Source organism: Sinocyclocheilus rhinocerous, unplaced genomic scaffold, assembly GCF_001515625.1.
Source record: "Sinocyclocheilus rhinocerous isolate Xijiao unplaced genomic scaffold, SAMN03320098_v1.1 scaffold1398, whole genome shotgun sequence".
Taxonomy (NCBI): domain Eukaryota; kingdom Metazoa; phylum Chordata; class Actinopteri; order Cypriniformes; family Cyprinidae; genus Sinocyclocheilus; species Sinocyclocheilus rhinocerous.
In genome coordinates, this window is record NW_015632523.1 from 204,803 (window position 1) to 227,302 (window position 22,500).

A 22,500-nucleotide genomic window follows, 5' to 3' on the forward strand; every position below is an offset into this window, starting at 1 on the left:
AAAAGTAGTAAAACGCTATACAAATATCCAACTAAAACGTTTCAGGAAAAATGTTTTTGTACTAACGTTTCCAGAAAACTTTGAATGAACATAACTTTGAAAGAACATTGCCAGAACGTTCTGGAACATTAGCTGTAAATATTAGTGCTGTCAAACGATTAATCGCAATTGTAAATTGTAAATACATATAAATATTTTCAAAATGTATACCGTATGTGTGTGTATTTAAATATACATAATAAATATACAAAGTACAAACATATTATGTAAACATAATAAAACTTTTATTTTGGATGGGATTAATCACAATTAATCGTTTGACAGCACTAGTAAATATGTTTATTCAACATTTACCATGACAATTCCATTTTATCATGGGAAAAACTATAGCTTATTAGCATAGAATATACTAATCCTATACTGCCATGGTATATTAAAGTACAATGGCATTACCATCTGAAACCATGGCACCACCTCAGTACAGTTTTGAAAGGGGTGTTAACCTCTCACACTGGTGATTGATTATCACACACATGAATATTCATTTCAGATTAAACACAACCAAAGACAAGGACTCATTGACCTTGTTCTGGAATAACACTGTACTGTCGTCCGCATTCTTCACTATACTCAGCATAAGTAAGTGTCGTATGTGATCTATAGGTGTGAGTGTGTGTGTGCGTGTGTGCGTGTGTGTGCGTCCGTGTGTGCGTGTGTGTGTGTGTGTGTGAGCGTGCGTGCGTCCGTGTGTGCGTGAGTGTGTGTGTGTGTGTGTGTGTGTGTGTAAGTGAGTGGAAGCAGAAAGTGCTGAGGGACTCTGAAACAGCGGTGAGGCAGTTTGATCCCTGGAAACATGGGAAATTGACTTTCCTTTAGAGCTTTTACTGTAATTGTTTCGGGATAAAGCAAGCGCTCTCCCTCAACAGATGGCGAATATCACTTTTAATCAAACACGGACACCTCTTTGTAATAAATCACATCCATGCAACGGCATTTTCCTTTCTGAAATTTCATCGTCACTTTTGAGGCGGTTCGGCGCAGGATGAATGGCGTGATGAAGGTGGCTGGGCAAATTGAAGTAGTTGTCAAACAAACAACAGGAAGAAAGCATTTGAAGGGTGTGAAAGAACTTTCTGTGTTTGTCCAGCTCTGCTAACAAAAGCTACTAAAAGTGTACTTTGACACAAACACTTTGCGTATGTTTAAAAACCAGACTTTTTGCTAACTGGAACACCATAAATATTCACTATGGATTCCAGTAGATTTTTGTGTTAGCATGTTGCTAAGCTACCTGTTATTTCCATGAGGGGTTCATATGGTTCTGTCGTACAGCTTGGCAAGGTAACTTTGAATGTTGTAGCCTACCTTTTGTGTGCCTTTAAATGCGGGATATCTAGGCAGCTCACTAGGTTTCAGAGCATTAAATGTAGTGCTAGAAGAGGATGTGTACTTCCAGCTGGTGACAGAGTAATCTGCGCTGAGAGAGTTATAGTTATGAAGCTGTCCGCTCTTCAGCGGCTGTGTTTAAAATAAGCTCATGAAACACCGGGGTTACACACACACACACACACACACACAGACACTGGGAATAAATCGTAATTTTAGTTTATATTTATCAGTGTGTTTTCTGAAATTCCTTTAATAGTATTAACATATTTTGTGTGCTCCTAAGAAAATGTTATTGCTCGTAGGTTGCTCTTTTATAGCTTAGAAGACTTAGGAGTTCTGGGTTTTCGTGTCATTGTTTAGGACAAATAAAAATAGACTTTGATATCTTCATGTATAGGATAGTACATGTGAGATTTCTCTTTTCTTCTTCTTTTTCCCCCCATCTAAAAAGCAGGAGACCTAAGCAGAAGTTTAGATATATTTTCATTCACTCACATGATCTCCTCTTGATACGTCGAGACTAATTTGTGACCATTTTGAGAATAATTAAATCGTTGACCCTTGTGAAAAAAAAGTGTGCTTAATTGTATTGAATGTAGTGCACTTTGAATCTTAAAAGTACATTTTTTTAAATAAATCTGTATTTGCAGATAATGATAAATAAAAGGCCACTTCAGTGCACTTAAAGAGAGACACTTGCATGACTGTTTCTTAACACACTTTAGTCTACATTTAAAAAGTTCACTTAAAGAGGTAAACTTTTGTCATGTTGACTAACATACTAAAGCAGCTGATTATAAATGTAAGTTTCAATAGAAATTAAAGTCTAGTTTAGTTTATCATAAATGCTTGCCAGTACATTCAGCAGTACCATATTTCAAAGACAAGAGAAGTAGCCTAATTATGAAATTACATACTTAAGTCATCTTGGTAACACTTTATTTTAAGGTGTCCTTGTTACACGTTACATGTACTTGCTCTTATAATAACAATAAATTATGCATAATTACATGCAAGTAACCCGAAAGCAAACCCTACTGTAACCCTAACCATATAGTAATAGGCTACATGTAGTTAATTAATATTACTCCGTACTTAAATGTATAATTACACTGTAACAAAATTAAGTGTAACCGTCTTAAGTACTTAATACCTAAGTGGGTGGAAAAAAGCACTTTAAAGTCCAGCTAATTGCATTTAATATAAATGTAAACTATAATACATTTTCATTTAATAGCAATTAATTTGCAATTTAGGGTTACACTTTATTTTAAGGTGTCCTTGTTACAGTGTAATTATACATTTAAGTACTAAGTAATATTAATTAACTCCATGTAGCCTACTTACTATATGGTTAGGGTTAGGATTACAGTTGGGTTTGGTTTCGGGTTACTTTCATGTAATTATGCATAATTTATTGTTGTTATTATAATAGCAAGTTCATGAAACAAGGACACCTTAAAATAAAGTGCTACCCAATTTAAAGTGAGCAAACATTACATCCAGTTGCACTTAAGTATATTTGTAAAGCATGTTATAAAGTGTGCTTCATTCTCACAAAGGAAAACAATTAAAATATCTCATTTGTAATTGTATACGTTATATTTTTTTTCTATTGCATAAAGATATCTCATCTGTGAGTTTTCGGTTATTTTAGCCCCGAAAGGGGGAAAAAAAAGCTTTTTTCTTTCATAGCTCAATGCATATCTCAATTATGAAACATCTATGTTCTAGGAATCTCCACCAATTAGCAAAAGCCTCCATTTGATCTCGACACAATCTCATTTCTGTCCAGATATGAAGGAGACGCATTCATGTAAATTCACGCACGGCAGGTATGTAGACGCACAGATCAAGCGCACGCCTGCTGTGCTGCCTGCGTAACCCCATCAGCGCAGAGCCGCGCGTCTCCCCGGACCGTAAGAGACAGCCCTCTCATGAATAACACCCTGTCATCTGCTCACCCGTGTGGCCAGAGCCACTTCCGCCCGCTGCTCGCCAACTGACCTTCCTCATCACACAGACGTCTCTCTCACTCCCACAGCATTAAATATTCATGCCGCGCCAAAGAGAGTGACTCTACACTTCTCCATCCCGTATCCCGCGCTTCCTCGCTGTCTCGTCTCTTCCTGTGTGTGTGTGTGTGTCAGCTGAAGGGCTTGCAGGTACTCTGTGTCTAACATGGGCCTTTAGCCGTGACTGTATTCTCTAGTTAGCACAGCAGCTCTCTGACTGTCTGATGTTTGTCTTAAGCAGCGCTAGGGTCACTCGGCGTTCACATGGCAGCTCGTACCCGCGTCCACGGGTCATTTAGCATTTAGACACTTTAGCCTGTTTGTTTGCACTGTGGGTCGACTGTGCTCGTTTGCAGGGCATGAGGTGTCCAGTATTGGTCACAATAGCTATTGCAGTGTGATATATGATGCTTTATACCGTGTGACAATCTGGGAGATTTGAAAAAGACAAAATAATAATTTCATGATAATTCATGATAATTGTTAATAAAACCAAACTAGCACTATCATATGGTAATTCAATATATAAGCCTTTTATCATTGAATTTCGAGTAAATTAAAATAACACTGAAAAAAAAATAGTTTTATGAATTACAGGTAATTAATATTGAATATCACTGCTGCTGCCTTTCAGTTGTTCAGGTGTGAAACATAAAATTAAATATAGTATTGCTGTCAAACGATTAATCGCGATTAATCACATATTAAACAAAATAAGTTTATGTTTGCATAATTTATGTGTGTGTTCTGTGTATATTTATTATGCATATATAAATACACACACATACAGTATATATTTTGAAAATATTTACGTCTATATTTATATCCATATAATTTATTTTATAAATAAATATATTTAATATATAAACATATATAAACATATTTTTCTGAAATATATAAATGAATGTGTGAGTATTTATATATGCATAATAAATATGCACAGCACACATACATATATTATGAAAACAAAAACTTTTATTTTGGATGCGATTAATCGCGATTAATCGTTTGACAGCACAAAAAAAAAGTGTATTTTTATATTTATTTTTTTTAATTGACAGTTTAATTTTTAAGTTCTTTAATGCAGTTCTTTCATCTCACTTTTGCGTTACTATAAACGTTTTTGAATGATAAACATTATGAAATAAAGATTTATTATACATAATATTATACTGTATATAATATATATCATAAATAAACTAATAAGTAAAATGATTATATACTACATCATAGTGTGGGGGGAAAAGAAATTGCTAGTAAATTTCATAATTACAAAAAAAAAGTAACACATTGCTTTAAATGTTTTGAAGAAGAAAAAAAAGATATGGTGTTTTTTTCTAGTAAAATGTACTCCAGTAATCTTTACTACTTACTACTTCCGATTTTTATTTATTTATTTATTTTACAGTGTATTGTGTTAAATACTGTTACTGTGTTATAAAATTACTTTGAGTAACACAAATGTTTGTTGGTAAATATGAGTATTTATGCACATGTGTATGCGTTTTGTGTTGATTCTGACATAATGGATGATGGACCTTTAAAAAAGGGAAAACTAAACAGTGTGGTAACTGCCTGATGTTGATGTTAGTCAGAAGATCACTGTTAACACAGCTGCTGTAAACATCTGTGGACTCCATCAATATGGCCAAAACATCTGCGCTTCTTTAGCGTTCTTTATCATATTTCTATAATCCGTCTTTCATAATTAAACCTGTGGGAATGAAGGAACCCCGCTGCGTGTTCATGGACTTTGAGAGGTAATGATGCTGGACAAGTGACTTAATATCACTCAAGAGCGCTAATCAGGCAGCAATTAAAAGATCTGAATATTAAATATCTAATTAATAATTCTATATGGCTGGTGTTCATCAGGCAATGATGTGCAATTGTTTTATACTAAGATAGATAGATAGATAGAACGATAGATAGATAGATAGATAGATAGATAGAACGATAGATAGATAGATAGATAGATAGAACGATAGATAGATAGAACGATAGATAGATAGATAGAACGATAGATAGATAGAGATAGATAGATAGATAGATAGATAGATCACTGTGATAAACAAGTTAGGTCAAAAGTAATCTAAAGTAATCCAAAAGTAATCTGATTATATTACCTAATATGTGTAATGTAATGGATTACGTTACTAACTACAATCTATGTTATCTATGCAAGTATATATACATATATTACCAATAAATAAAGACACTTCTGAATGTATTTTTATTCCATTTCCATATTTAAAATGTATTTTTGTAACTTACATTTATTTGTAAAAATCGCCTCCACACCACTGATATTTTTATACTTTTGTTTTGGGTGCTTAGTGTGAAATTGACATCCTGTTGTTTTTATCCAAAGACATTTTTTGTTCTTTTCTCACTTGGTTTTTTTTTTTAATCTCTTTGCTTTTCTGAAGTTCTGGCTTTAGTTTAAACAGCAGACGGGACACTGAGGGTCTCGGGATATGTTTTGGAGTGTGCCGAACACAAAGATGGTGTGATGGTGGAGTCAGTCAAACTCCTGCGGCCGATGCAGTCCAGCAGATTGTCTAATATCTGCAGGAGGCCTTGAGCGCTGAGGGGTTTGTGTGGGGTTTACATAAGAGTATTAGACCGGAGCACAGTCATATCTTGAGCTCGCAGATAGTGGCGGTTTGTTTTCCCTTACGCATTTATTTCTTAAGAAGATTGAACACCGCCACCACAAGACAAACACACCGGCGCTATTAGATGATGTGTGTGTGTTTGAGTGAGGGAAATTTAACCCACTGGAAAGAAGATCACAGAGGAAATCTCAAATGTTTCTCCTAGACACTAATGAGATTAAACTGAGAACAAATGGAGACTTTGATGAAGTGTTCAGCTTAGGGGTTTTTTTGTCCAGAGAAAAAGACCTTGTGTGTCTCCTTGATCATTTCTAAAGAGATCAAGACAGTGTCTCAGATTTGCCAATTAATTGTTTTTTTAATTCTACCAAGGAATTGCTTGGAAATGTCACATTATAGAAGTTGCGAATGTTTCATGTGATAGTTCAGCCAAAAAAAATTATGTCTCATTAATTGTCCATACAGTGACAATCAGTGGGGTCTAGTGTTGTTTAGACCCCACTGTTCTTCAAAATAAAATCACACCGATTTGGAAAGACATGAGGGTAGTATTCATTTTATCAGCTGTTTTTATTTTATTTTATTTATTTTAATGTATTTGTTTAAATTTTTATTTCTTTACATTTTTATTTCTTTATTCATTCATTCTTAGTCCTGTCAACTGTCCTTTTTAGTTTTTATCATATTTAGTTAACCAGTCCTTTTTTTTTAAGTCACGTTTTAGTTGAAAAAAAAGTCTAAGAATTTTTGTCTAGTTTTAGCCAATTAAAACTTAAAATAATATTAATAATAATAATTCATTACATTTATATAGCACTTTTCTAGGCACTCAAAGCGCTTTACATTGTCAGGGGGTATCTCCTCATCCACCACCAGTGGACAACAAATTTTAGTCATACTGCATAATGGTTAAACTGATAATCACAATTATTTTGCTCAAAATTACAATCGCGATGACTGATCATGATTGTTGTCATTTGTGAAATTTACATCAGAATTATTACTTTATTTAATTATTATGAGCAATAATCACACACACAGTTTATTTTACGTCATCTAGTTTCCTGATTTATTATCATAAAAATAAACACATAGTGAAAACTGGTAAAACTCAAAAGCTTCTCTCAAAAGCTAAACCTGTGAAATTCCTAATATTAATTCCAATAATTCCCAATTATATTAATGTTTTTCTATTAAAACAACAACAACCAAAAATACTTTCTATTGCGGCACAGAGGTGCGTAAGTGCATTTATTCGTCAACCTCAATCGCTAACAGTATTGCAGAGATGCATGTTTGGATTTATTACAGTTTGTCAGTGAGAAGGTTTGATGGCAGATTTAGTCGCGGCAAACAGAGCAAATGTCCCTGTGACGGAACACAGACTTTCGCATCTTAACGCCAACTTACATGTTTGTCATTGTTTTCAGTTCATCAGCATTTTTATGTGGTGTAGAGAAAGCATGTAGGAATGGTTGCCAGGTTGTAAAGATAAGGCAAAAAAACTGATGGGGAAGTTTTAGATATAGAGTTTTTAAATACATTTTAGTCTCGACTATTTTCGTCAATGATATTGCATGTTTATATAGTCACAGTTGTGTTGCGTTTCGTCTTTTTCATTCTAATTTTCATTCTTGGGTGAACTATCTCTTTAAATGTAGATGAAACAATCACATCTCCAGAGCTTTGAAAAAGCTACCATTGAGCAGTAAAATATTCTTCAGAGTGTATCTGGAGTCTGCATAATGTACATATTTCTAGAGGCTAACAAACACTGAGTGGATAGTGTGTGTGTGTGTGTGTAATTACCAACACCCCGGCTTTAGCTCCGGTTCATGTCGCTCGTCTCTAATTAGCGCAAGCGGAGGGAGGGTAATTTATAGAGAGCCGAGTCCCTTTGTTAAGATAACACACTGCAGGTCTCTGGAGGAACACACTCCTGACCGTGTGTTCACACACTTATGTATTCGTGGCTGAGGACTGCTTGTGTTTGTGCACGTCCTCCACCTGAACTGACCTGAATCTGCTGTTGAGATTTAGTGTAGGACACGTGATTGAGAAACATCTACACCTTAGATCAGGCCGATCGGTGCGGCCATGGTGCTCGATGAGCCCGATCGACGTTTTAATCCATACACTTTCTTTTCTCAGGATGTTATGAGACATCAATCATCATTCTCATGCAGGTGTTCCTCAGATGAGCGCTTCCCTGTAGCGCGTTTCCTCTGTGCTCTGTTCCCGTATCGAACAGGGACTGCTTTAAAGCGTAAGCCGAGTATCGGTGTTTCGCTCTGCAGGAATACAATATCGCAATGCTACATTTAATCCCAATGTTTAGACACACACAATAGCTGTTCCCAAATCTACTAGATGCTTTGCTCAAGGTGGTCTGTAACACTGGGAGAAAGCTATCTGTTAGCATTCCCACTCATCTTAATGGCAGTTGATTTGCTGGCTCATCTTTGCAAAAGGCTGTATCTTAACCATCATAAACTGCTCAATATACAAATTCACGCTCCGTACAGGAGAATCAAACAATGGTGTTTGTCATTAGCATGTTGCTAAGCTAAAGCCCAAAGTATTACGTTTTAACACATAGCCTTTGAAAGTATACACAGACGGCGACATATGTGCTAGGGCTGGGGAAATAAACTGATGCAGCTCGAATCGAGAAATGATTCTGCATCTGAGATTTTCTGAATACATCACGATTCTGTCTCAAATTGATTTAAAAACGGATGGCACTGCTTGCTTTCGAAATAGCTGTACTCTGCTTGCTTCCAATTCCTTAAGGCCCTTTCACACGGTACGCGGCAGTCGCGAGTGTCTAGTTAATTCTCAATGGGAGACATGCGCAAAGCGGCAAAACACGGGCGGTTTCGCTGGCGGCGCGGAGGCGGAGCGCAAGCGGTGCTCGTGCACCCAAAATCCTGCCGCTTCCACGGGCACGGCGCTTCGCGGCAGGTGCCGCCAAAGATAAAAACATTTTATCTTTTTGTGAGCGGCAGCGGCAGCCGCGTTGGTTTCAACCAATCAGTGAACATTTAACTGAACTGCCTATTGGAAAAATAGAGGAGAAGATTGTTTTAAGTATAATAGATTTCCCAGAACTGTATGACCCATCTAAAATCACATACAGAGACATAAATAAAATTATATTTCATTCAATCGTAACCTCACAGGTATGCTCTTTAGGCAAATCAACAAAAACGAAAAAAAAAAGGTAAATAATGACAACAATTAATGGCAAAATGACACAAACACAAATTTCCGTTATGTTTTATTTAGTTTTTAGTAAATACAAAGGTGATGTTGACAATTGTAACTATGGCAACGTCCGCTCCGAGACCGCAACGCGACCACCGCCTCAACTGCACAAAACGCTTCCACTACAAGAGAAAGCGGCAGCCGCGCGGCGATTCCACTGCTTGTGCGCGTCCCGTGTAAAAGGGCCTTTACACATACTTGAACCTAAAATAATCATTCATAAAGTTCAAAAAGTTTGAAGCGAATTACAAGGGTATATTTCGTATCACAAGCGCTCTTCTTCGTGAGCACCATTAGATTAGAGCACCATCTGCTGTTAAAAACTAAGCTCAGAATCGATCCCAGAGAGAATCGCGATGCATTCGGAAGCGATCCATGAATCGTGATGCATCAATGTATTGTGACAGCCCTAATATGCACACTAGAAAGTTTAATCTTTGTCCAGTGTTTGTGCTAATACTCTATAGACATTATGAGCGATGAAAATGTATTTGCTCTCTTTTAAACTACTGTTGCAATGTTGCCACCTTGTGGACAAACTCATTAGTGCAAAAACATTCAAAAGGCCCATGTATACTTCATTTTACGTATTCTTCTCCATCTTGCACACAGCCGTGTCCAGCCAGATTTTAAAGTGTACTCAACCACAGATGGATGAGTTTGATAGGTGCACAGCACCACCTAGTGAACTCTTTTGTCTGAACAGTATTCACCTTGCGTGTGCATTGTTGTACACGCACCATGCGTGCGGACATGAAAATTGGGCTACACATGGACACCTGCGGACTCTCCTGATGATGGAAATTACGTGTGGACTGTCACGGCTGAAGTATACTTTGGGCTTCAGAAGAATTGGGCTTTGTGCATATTATGCTGATTACCAAATTTACGTCACATGCTCTGTACAAATTCCCTAGTGGACACGTAAAAAGTATTGTTTGGACTAAAGTCCGAAATTTTCATATGCGTTTTTTCGTGTTCATCATCCTATAAATTCGTCACACACAGAAACCGATGCGTATTACTTTATCCGTGCGAAAAAAATTCACCAAAAAAAATGGAGTCTTCAAGCAGTGAGGATGATTTTGTTGTCCTCTCGCTTCTTAAAAAGAGAAAAAGAAAGGAAATATTGGGTCCATCCAATCCTGAGATATAGAGAGGATGGAGAGTTTCCCCTCCTTATTAAGGAGCTTAATAAGCTCCTTAATAAGTTTGATGCTTTGCTAGCGATACTAGAGCCACATATTAAAAAGAAGACCACCAATTTCTGTGAACTCAGTGTGCAAGGATCTTTACAGTGCTTTGTGCTGCGAGACGAAGTGGATGAAGATGACAATCGCCATTCTGGATTTTGGCGTTCACTTGTACGGTGGCTCAGAATTGTCAAACACCTCTCAAAATGCTTGCTACGGATCCGAAAAATGCAGAAAATCGAACCCGATCCGCATTTTTTTATGACGGACAAAAGTTTCGGAGGCAGTGTGTAAATGTGATCGATACAACATTAGGTTGTATTTATTTTTCAACGTGCGAAAATTTAGGACGAAAATTTCAGGCTCAGTGTGCAATGACCTTTAGTGTTGTAACACCCTAGTAAGTGTAAAAATTACTATTCAGTACTAGTACTTTTTAGTTATGAATGGAATGTAATTTGAAGAAATTCGTGCTTTGTCAGCCATCTTGGATTTTACCATTCTATAAGAATAGGAAATTTCACATCACAACTGTAACAATAACGACATAGAGATACGATACCTCTGAAATCACTTTCAAACATTTTTAAGCTAACGAATGATCAATGGCCAATCATCCACCTGACGTTGAAGAGTTCAAGCATATAAAGCAGCAGACGACAAAACTGCAGAGTGCTTTAAACAAAAAAGCAGAATTGTATTGATTTATTCGTAATTCTGTTTTGATTACAATAAACTGAATTTTATTGTGTTTTAGTGATTTAGGATGCTAAAATACTGCTTTTAATAAACAGGCCATAAGGCTAGAAAGTGGTCATGTAAAGCTAAATTGTGATTGTTTTTGGCGCAAGAAACTTAACATAAGCTGGGGGGGGGAGGGGGGGGAGTTAAAATCATGGCTCGTCTAATAGTCTTTTGGGGATAAATGGGGACAGCGTAAAAAAAAAAGACCAATAATATCCTTTTTCAAATGATGAAGATCTATTGTTTGTTTAGGTACGTTTTGCTCCGATACATAGATACATGAATGTTTTAAAGTAGTAGTTGACTCAAAAATGAAATTCACATGACTTTTCCTTATTCTATTATTCATACAATTTCTAATTAATCGTAAATAGATGATTACAATCAGCAATTATTCGTGTGTAAAATGCTGCAATATTTTTCCGAACAGTTTGCACAGACATTCATTCTGCTCATGTTTCATTAATGAGGCCCGCGGAGAGCGCGTGTGCTGTAAACCGAATTTTGTCGTCTTCGCGGGACACATTTAGATCCGCCTGTGGCGATTGACTCTATATATCTGATCACTAAGCATCCCGCCATTTGAAGAAAAGACTATGAATAGTAATTTCATTACAACCAGCCCTCCGTATCCGACATTCTCTCGCTGCGACTGCAGAAATATTCGTCTTTCTTAGCCCCGTAAGCCGATCTCTCCTTTACCCGACTAATGTAGGTTGTGTTCCATTAAAAAGCCTCTGTATACGTCCGCCCTCCCAAGTAATGCCTTTGTGGGAAGCATTGATCGAGAGCCTTTCACATACACACACTACACTCACGGACACACACACACACTCACACGCAGCTGGCAATGAAGTGGACGAGAGGATATCGGAATGTGGCGCTTCTGCGTAGAAACCCCTGGAAAGGCGGCATCGATTTCGGCCCGGGGAGAGGTGTGATTGATTTAAATGTGATTTCCTATTTCCTATCTCCTAATTGAAATAAACTATGAAGTTTGCTGCTATCAATAGACTCTACTGTAAATAGGCACGTAATGCCTGAGGGTAGGGTTGAGTGTCTGCTGATGTCTCAGGCCAAACCTGCCGCACGTTGGACCTGGTGTCCATCTGTCCGGAAGATCTTGTCGAAAATGTTTGATTTAATTGGTTATTTGTTCACATCGTGCATTTGCTCAGTCAGGTGGCGTATAGAAAGCGAGTTTGGCAGGCGCATTAACTGTGCCGGCGAAGAAGAGTGAAAGTTGCAGCGTCCTGCTATAAATAGGGACTACAGAAGGACCCCCCGTCGCTCATGTTCTGCAATGCAGAGCAGCTCAGTGGGAATTCTGGGAAAATGAGTCCAAACCTGTCTGGATGTGGACATGGGGCATGACTGTGTCATGAAGAGGGGTGCGGGCCTGTCAGTGACTTTACTGTTTGGATATTTCTGCCAGAACGCCCCAGTGTGTGTGGAAAATGAAAGATTCTCGAGACGCTTTATGTTCGGGACAGCTAATCATGAATTATGAACAATAAAATTGTGCTGGAAGGTTTTTGTTTGGAATTGAACACATAAACTGTCCTTACTTCCTGACGTATATAAATGATATAGGTGTCCTGAGAAATCACAGCCATAGCCTCTGTAAACAGTGAAAAACGAGTCACTGTTCAGCCAATCAGAAACTTAGCCAGAAACTGTCTCTGCCTGTCAGTCATTTTGTATGCTTGAGTTTGCTAACATGTCTTCAGAGAACAGCGTTTTGAAGGCCCGGTATGCGGTTAAAGGCTAAACGCTAGTTCGGACAACTAACGCAAACAGACATGTTTATCGGGTTTTGTCGGTTCTGTTACCTCCTCGACGTTGATCAGCGTTTGTTATTACCATGTTCAATCATCATTTGATGAATCGTGGAATGTCTGAGAAGTGACGTACTGTAATCTGGTGGTAGTCGCTTATTGGTCTGTCAGTTCACTTAGCAAAATGCTAAAAATGCTAACAGCCCTTTTAATCGATGCAAACCGCAACTAGAATACTGCAAATTCAGCCTTAAAAAAAATAATTTCTTTGTATAATAATTAAGGGGAGACACTGCAGGCAAAAAGCACTGTTTTTTCAGGCACCTGTCAATTTTGAGATTTTGGGCTTTTTGGCTTTTCATAAAGTGTTTTTTCAGACTAGTGGAAAGAAAACATCCAAAAGACACTGTTAAGTGTTTCTTTTATAGCACTTTATCTATTTGTGTCAATAGATTTCAATTACAATACATATCTTTAAAGGCCGTTTTCTCAAAATGAGTTTTTTCTCCTACAGTGAGCCATAAATCTCCACTTCAGTAGCACTTAAACACACCAAACCTTACATTTTTATTCCTGTCTATATTCTGAAGGTTTTTAGGGATTTGTTCATATATAATTTGCTTGATTATATACAAGATTTTATTTCCCCAAAAAATTGTGAAAATATATTGTTTTCTGGCTGTTCAAAGTATTTTCTGAATTATGGAGTGACAAAAAGAGATACCCAAAATTCCCTCTGTAAAAACATTTGCCTCTAATATGTCAAAAAAAATAAACAAGAATTTTGAAACTGACTTCATCCAGTGTTCAGATTTTTGTACTGGAAATGTATGCAAATTAGCGCATATTTAATTAAATAATGCCTCATTTGCATATTTAAACATAACATTTTAGAAAACTTGTAATACACATTTTTTTTTTGCAATTATCAATGTAATCAATCAACTGGGTAAGTAAGGTGATAATTAGTAGTTAATTTTTTTACCCTATTCACCTGCAGTGTCTCGCCTTAAATGAATTTGTTTGTTACATATTTTGAAAAAAAAATAGCAAAGTGAGGCAAGATGAAACGTAAACCCTAGCATTCAGATTCATAGCTAAAGTAAAAAGCTCGCAAATTAAGACCTCGCAAAAAGACAAAAAACAAACTCGACAAAATACAAAGCATAGTGTGAGCTGACATCATAAAAACATGTCACAACTTGTGACTTAAAGTCCCCCTGTGGTGAAAATCAAGTTTATGATGTTGTTTATTTGTCTATGTGGTGTTTTTAATATGCTTTTAGACAAACCATGTGTCAATCCATTTATCAACACCATTGCTGAGTATTTTCTCCTTTAAACTGTAGTTTCCCAAAGGCAGTCACAGAAATGCGGTTTGAAACAGACTTTTTTTTTTGCTACGTCACAAAATTCAATAACCAATCACGTCAAGGGATCCTATCCTTAGCATATCATTAACTGTGCTGCAAAGCAGAGGGTCTAGTGAGAAGGCAGCCAGGTTAATCCGGTAACAGTTATATTTTTTCTGTAGATGTTTCGCTAACTGTTAATATTTCCCCCTATTTTCACGATGTCATGTGCTGTTAGCGCTTATTTATTTGTACTTAGAACCGTGCTTATTTATTTGTATTTAGAACCGCGCTTACTTATTTGTATTTAGAACCGCGCTTATTTATTTGTATTTAGAACCGCGCTTATTTATTTGTATTTAGAATCGCGCTTATTTATTTGTATTTAGAACCATGCTTATTTATTTGTATTTAGAACCGCGCTTATTTATTTGTATTTAGAACCTTTGAGTCTTCAAGGCATTTTGAGGACACAACATCGTCAAGTAAGTAACTTTAACTAATGTTACAGTATCCACTGTAGTTGTCCGCTAGTAAAAACAGTTTTATCAGTCATTATCCGTGTAGAACCAGCACAAACAGATAATGTTACCTCACGAAGCTAGCCATCAGTCTCCTTGCTTACGTTGAGCATACCAGCTTATTTCTGGTTCAAACACATATGGCTTAATTAAACCAACATTTCCTCTTGCCATTACTACAGTTTAGTTAGTGGATCAGGAGGCGCTGGCTGGTGTGTGACTGAGTGGAGGCGGGGCTAATTTGCGTATTCATAGATCCGCACATAGTAAATGAGGCAAGGGTGTAGAGTTACATTCAAGCTATTTTACGGCATGATAAAAAAATTTTCACAAGAAAAAACATTTAAATATGTAATTTTGATGATCAAAGATGAGTTTTAAAGGATACAAATTTTGACAACAGGGGGACTTTAACATGAAGACTGAACTAGCTGGCTAGTAGGAAACTATGAAGTGTGACAGCAACTCTTCAAAATAAAAGTCATGAATAATATATATATATATATATATATATATGTATGTATATACAGTATTTACAGTACAGTATTTATTTATTTATAATTAAAAAATGCTATGTTTTTTATTCAAACAAAATAATATTTGGGAAATAATAGGCATGGCATGTAATTATATTGAATTTGTTTGGATTATTTTGCCCCGCCCACACGTATTTGATTACATCATCAGAAAAGAAAAGCTGTTTAGAGGAAGATAAAGTGATTACATTGGATGGATGATTGTGATTGTAAGTATTTTTTTTTTAAGATTAACATGCACAAATGAATCGTCAAGGGTCAATTTTGATTTCATGTTTAATGGTCCCCACCCCTAATATTTAATTCTTATTTTCATGGTTTTTCTTTAAATCAGGATGAAAATCTCAGCTGCACAGTGCGGTGTCCTTCGATTTTCTCTCTCGGGTGCGTGTCCTCTCCGCTCCTCCTCCAGGTGGGATGTCTGTCCCGGCAGATGATGTGATTACGGCAGCAGTGGCCTGGCCACCTCTTCACCTCCATATACATTTGTGTCACTCTCTGTCTTTATTTTATTATAGAGGGGAGCGGCTGGCCTCCAGGGAGCTCTGTATACAGCCTCTTATAGACGTCTTTCAGCACATCTTCTAACGGCTCCTACATATGAGACTAATGACTCAAATTAATAGCAAGCTGCAGTGTATTTCCGACTCTGCCAAGAGTCCTTGTTCTGTACTTCCCTTACATAGTTTGCACCAGGAGTTACTACTGTGAAATCATAATAAATGAATTAGGAATCTCATTCAAACAAAGCTTTTTGATTACATTGTTGGCCAATCCCAAGTTGCTGTATTTCTGTTGTTATGATAACAGTAGTAAATATGGTATTTGGAAAGAAACTATGGCTACTAGGGTCAGTTTTTGTAAGGATCACTATACGTTTATGGGTTTTATCTTCTTTTTGTTTATTTAAACTTTTTTTTTATTGCCTCTACTTACTTTTTTGGCCAAAAACGTACCTATACATACAATTCACTGCAGTTTCCAGCTGAAATTAGCAGTAAAAACTTGATTACATGATTACAGGGGCAGATTATTCATTAAGAATAATTTTTCACGCAATACTGTTATGACCTCAAAACACTTGCATAATTTGTAAACTATTACAGTTTGCTTTTGTTATTGGTTAGATTTACTGTAGTGTTTAGTATGGTATGTTGTTTTTAAGCATGACTGACTGGATGCTTGCTGAATTGCCATGATACGTACATGACATGAATAAAACATGCTAGATTCACATGAATCTGTTTTGAATAAAACTAAACACTTTTTTTGTGCCAGTTACTGGACATTTTATTTTAAAAGTGTCATGAAACGTGCAAAGTAATGTCATTTTGCAGAAATGTCGCCACAGGCACGATTTCCCAATGGGCCTGGGATGAAAATACCAGCAGCCAATCAGAACATATATGTGACCCTGGACCACAAAACCAGTCATAAGTAGTGATCGACCGATATTGATTTTTTATAACTGATACCAATTATTTGCATGTTTATGTGCCCGATAACCGATATGCAGAACCGATATTTATTTACTGTTATAAAGTAAATAAATGACTGAGTGAAGTAAGAACATACTTCACTTTGGTTTTTCCTCTTTTCAGTCATCTTTTTTTTTTTAAGTGTTGAAAATTAGCAGTCTTTCATGTTAAAATTAATCTTCATACTACAACAATAAAAAAAACAAAACCAGTCATAAGGGTCAATTTTTCAAAATTGAGATTTATAAACCATCTGAAAGCTGAATAAATAAGCTTTCCCTTGATGTATGGTTTGTTATGCTAGGACAATATTTGGCCTGGAATCTGAGGGGGGCAAAAAGATCACCTTTAAAGTTGTCCAAATGAAGTTCTTAGCAATGCATATTATTAATCAAAAATGAAGTTTTGATATATTTACGGTAGGAAATTTACAAAATATATTCATGGAGCATGATCTTTACTTAATATCCTAATGATTTTTGACATAACAGAAAAATCGATAATTTTGACCCATACAGTGGCTATTGCTACAAATATACCCGTGCGACTTATGACTGCTTTTGTGCTCCAGGGTCACATTTTATGATTCATTTACTGCTATAAAGTTGAATTTTGGACCAATTTCACTGTCAAATGAGCTATAAAACATAAAAAAGAAAAAAAAAACGTAAAAGCCAACTAACTGACGACTTTTCTGCCACTTTTTGCAATTTGTGAGAACAAAAACTATGGTAATTTAGTGGTATATCAATATTTACCCTTCTTTATTTTTGTAAGAGTCACTATAAATGCAAGGCATTTAGTCCAAAAGTTGAGCAAACCAAAGTTGCCAAATCTTATTTTGACCGTCGTTTGCCCTTATTTGTTCATTATTTAATTTCTACTTATTTATATAGCTGTCCATGTCCTTTTTAATTACATATAAGACATTGAAGGTATTATAAACCCCTGCGGTGTGTTTCCCAATGCGCCAGACGGTTTCCTCTATGGTGCGTTTCCACACGTGCTCGGCGTGAGAAGCAGCTAGTTTGTAATGCTAAAGAACGGTGTACACAAAAGAGGAACGAGCCCTTCCTCCCATAAACCATATTCCCCACTGTCCTCCACGCAGATTTGTGGGAAACACAGGCAGACGAGGAGGAGGAGGAGGAGGAGGCGAGCAGAATTCCCTGAGACTGGAGAATCAATATGCAGGAGCGGCCGGCCGGTCATTTGTATGCTACATGTGCGGCAGAGCTAGGAGAGCCAGAGACAGGAGTTAGAAAAGCAAAGGTTAATTTCATACATCAACTTCCATCTGCATATTTCTTTCCACAGGAGTGCCGCGGCCTTTGTGCAGGGTTTTTTTTTTTTTGCTCTGCGGTTCATATTTTACGGGAGGCGAGGTGTTTCGGAGGATCTGTTTGCGCTGCTGATTTGAGATAGAAGTTGAATAGAGAGATGCTTAGATTACTCCATCTCCTTAAAGAAGATTAACGCTCGCATTTCACGTTTAGAGACCTCTAATCTGTGTTAGTTACGATGTAGCTTCTCTTTGTGTGTAATGTTTGTTTGCATGGGCTCGTTACTTTATTTCATTGACTGTTGTGAGTGCTGTATATGATGCTATCTCATAGCGTGTCACATGTAAATACAGTTGTTATTCAAGAGTCGAGATCATGAAATCACAGGCCGCAAATTCCAGAACAACTGTTTATTGTCTTGGGCTGTATAATAAATAAATAAATAAAAAATCATTCTCCATACTGTATATATTGTGGAAGAATACAAATATCACAATTACAAAAAAGTACCCTGGTATTTCGGTAGTTTCCTGTGCACTGTACCATGTTAATATTACAGTATTTTAATATAGTAATAATTCAGTGCCATGTTCTAAGACATTAAGTATTACCCTCTGATACCATGACTATACCATACACCACAGTATTTGTTTATTTATTTTTATTTAATGTAATATATGATTGTTCAGTCTGAGTCAAAAAAAAAACATGAATTCAAAAAAATTATTAATATTTCAGGGAAAAAAACTGGTTTAAACTGTTTAAACCAACCTAAGAAAATAAAAATAATTATTAGTGATAAATAATAATAAAAATGTACAAAAAAAATAATTAAACCTTTATGCAAAATGCATGTGTGTTTTATGTTTTGTATCATATTTGCTTTTATGGCTGATATTGTATGATACAGTGAGAATATAGAGCTCACATTCGATTTATGGCCAAAGCAAAAATGCTATTTGGTGCGGTTGTTATTTGTATGGCCAAAAAAATATGAAATTCTACTGTACATCAATCAGTATATCAAACTACTTAGACAAAATGCATGTAAATATCAGTTGTCACTTTATATCTCCCAAAAGGCATTAGTAAAATAATGTTTAAATTCTTAGTTTTATGATCAAAACTCTGTAGTTAAATTTTGTTGGTAGCAAAACATATAATGAAATGCAGTACAACGATGATTGAGAGAAAAACAAAAGCCTGATGGATCGTATTTGATACATTTTAACATGATTTTCTAAAGAATGATGCATGGATAATCAATAAATTGCCTCAGTTCAGTAATATGCCTTGAAATATTAATAACATTCTAAAGTTCTTCTTAAACTCACTTTACAAACGTATTAAAGATTCCTCATCAAAAAGACAAGTGAACTGCGACCTGGATATTTTTAGAATTGTCAAGTACTTTTTTACTTTCTAAAAACAAGCCTATCAAAAAACTATCAATCAGACGACAGAAGGCATGTAGTAGATTGTGTACAACTGCTTTTTCAGCAATGTTTTGATCATTTTGAGGCCTTGAAAAAGCATGTATCTAATAGGATTGGGCAGGCTAGAAGCTAACTACTAGAAGCTAATTGGGCAGGCTAGAAGCTAACTACTCAATGACGGTTTAAAGCAGAAATATGTAGATGTGGATAAAATACAAAAAGATTATGAGGTAAAAACAGTTACAGCTAAATTCAAAGGCGTTGTTTTTCCCCGGTTCAAACCGCTAGCAGCTTAGCTTTGTAAAACTGCTAGCGTGCGTGTTGATTGACTAAGCGTAGCATCAGGCCGGTGACTGACGGCTCTGGAATCAGTATACAGTGCCATCAGTGAATGCTAGCGCAGCGCTAAATGATAAACATCAGTAATTTAAACCACACAAGGGCGGCAAAAATTCCAGCCTGAGACGCCTTTTTAAGCACTGTCAACAAACTAGCGCTCCTCTGTTTAGCCACGTAACACCCCCTCAAGGAAACAATCAAATATTCATACGATATTATCCTTCCAGAATGATTCCCGCCGCTTGTTTAGCTTTTGGAATTTAAATGCCACAGATATGAATAGAGAGCATTTTTATGTATGATAGTGCCCTCTCACCTCGTGCGATGTTCGTACACAGCGCTGTATTAACTAGCGTAATAGGTAATTTGAATGCTAACGGAGTGAGATTAGCTTTGGGATATGTCTCAGGACGGACAAATGGAAGTTATTTCTGGAATAATAAATTGCGATATGCATCTGTGTTCGTGGAGAATGGTGTGTCTTATCAGAGAAGAAGCAAGGATGAATAAATGCGCTGTATATTCATCATCCATGTGTTTTTATTTTTTTAAAGCTAATGCTATATTCATCTCTGGCTTCTGCTTTTAATGGATACTTTAGATCCAGTGGGCCGAATACTAGATGCTTGAATCTAATGGCTATAGTTTGTAGTTTACTCTCACTGCTTGTTTAACCCTATAAAGTCTGCTGTGTCAATATTTGATGTGTTAATTGAAGGCCTCTTCAACGTGATCAACTGAAAAACAAGTTGCACACATGCCTTCTGTCGTCTGAATGATAGTTTAGATTTTTTTAGCAAGTTTTTAGTAAGGCTTTTTAGTAGAATTATTCAAACGTCCACCTTCAGGTACATTTTTGCTGTGAAATCTTTACTGATTTTTACATGTAAGAATAACTTGGATATTGTTGCATATTGATATTGAAGCAGCTTAGGTTTATTCGATTTTGATTTTGACATGATTTTTTTTATTTTTTAGAAAAACTGTTAAAATGTGAGTCTCAAATATGATCATCAGGCGTATGAGGAACAGGCATATTGATTTGTTCATCTCTCAGTCGTCATTGTATTGCATTACATTTACATTTAGTCATTTAGCAGATGCTTTTATTCAAAGCGACTTACAAATGAAGACAATAGAAGCAATCAAAATCAACAAAAGAGCAAGAGTTATATATATATATAGTAGATAGAACGGGAAAAGAATAGGGAACGCTAGTGTTAGAGGGTCATTTTTTATAATAAATAAAAAGAAAACAAGTAATTAGAATAGAAATATAATAGAGAGTGCAAGTGTTTGACGGTTTATAAATAAATATATATATATATATATATATAATTTGCATTGTGTTGCATTACATTATACAGTATGTTTTGATCATCAACCTAAGCATTTTTATATCTTCTTACCAAGACGTAACATTGGAGATACAGAGAGACAATTGATATTTATTAGTGCTGTCAAACGATTAATCGCGATTAATCACATCTAAAATATGTAAGTCTGCTATACATCTCATTGATTTCTATTGCAAATCAGACTTTCATCTTACTTTTTGACTATATAAATATCAGCAATTGCACCAAATTACACATTTTTGCTTATTTTGGGCTTCTGAATAAATCTGAGCTGGTTTTTTTTCTTTGCTCCTAGAATATGAGCTCATCTCAATATATCATACTATATGAGTCACAAAAGCCTGATGAATAAAATGAAAAAAAAAAATGTGCAAACTTTTTTTTTTATGTTTATTTTTTATTTAATTATTTGTAATCTAAAAGAAACAATAAACTGTTCTATTTTAAAAAGAAAAATATGTTTTTAATAGATTTGAAATGGGTTACTGTTATTTCATATGTCAGGCTTTACAGGGTTAAATCAAACTTACTGCCACCTATATTGCTAAGGTATCGGTAATTGCGTCCTCGTTCATGAAAATCTCTCCAGTTTCCAGAGTTTGTCTCTGAATGTGTTTCTGCGTTGGTGGACGCTGTCAACACTGTCACTCACCATCTCTCATGTGGTAGGCATGTCCGAATCAGAGGGCAGAGGTCAGCAAAGGTCACGCAGGCCAGATCTGACGGCAAATATTGTGACACTGAGCTCACGGCTTTCACTCAAACGAGTTTTTCTTGGAGAAATAAGTTGCTCTAGTTTGCCGAACTTGCTGTGACACTTTAATTTTGCAATATGTTTTTCCAGAGTAAAAAGGCCAATGCACGTCATATTTGCATGATATTTGACCAAACTGTGATCTTGCGGCTGAGACGTGTTGTTAAAAAGCCTGCATCGGCAGTTTGATTTGGAGAGGATATGAGGCGGGTGTCTTAAATGGAAATATAAAAAGTGCAATTTGCGCACCAAAAAATATGCTCCTCTATCACACCTCCAACCACACACACACACACACACAACTAAAAAACAACTCTTTTTCCCTCATTTTTAAACAGATTTTGTCTGAAAAGCTTGAATTTCTTTTCTTTATATTGCTATGTATTTATCATTGAACCCCATTGTTTAAGAAAATGTGATATTAATCTGATATTCTCTT

At 36.1% G+C, this 22,500-nt stretch overlaps 1 protein-coding gene across 2 annotated transcripts in view; it reads left to right on the forward strand.

The window, feature by feature from the left end:
- Positions 1-22,500, forward strand: part of LOC107742622 (transcription factor Maf-like) — an 81,967-nt gene that overhangs the window by 29,784 nt on the left and 29,683 nt on the right. The window contains exon 3 of one of the 2 annotated variants that reach the window (XM_016555669.1): positions 15,748-16,349. The exons of the other annotated variant lie outside the window; for it this stretch is intronic. The gene's annotated coding sequence lies outside the window, so the exon portion shown is untranslated. Of the gene's footprint in view, positions 1-15,747; positions 16,350-22,500 lie in introns of those variants that run through there. 2 annotated transcript variants of the gene reach the window in all.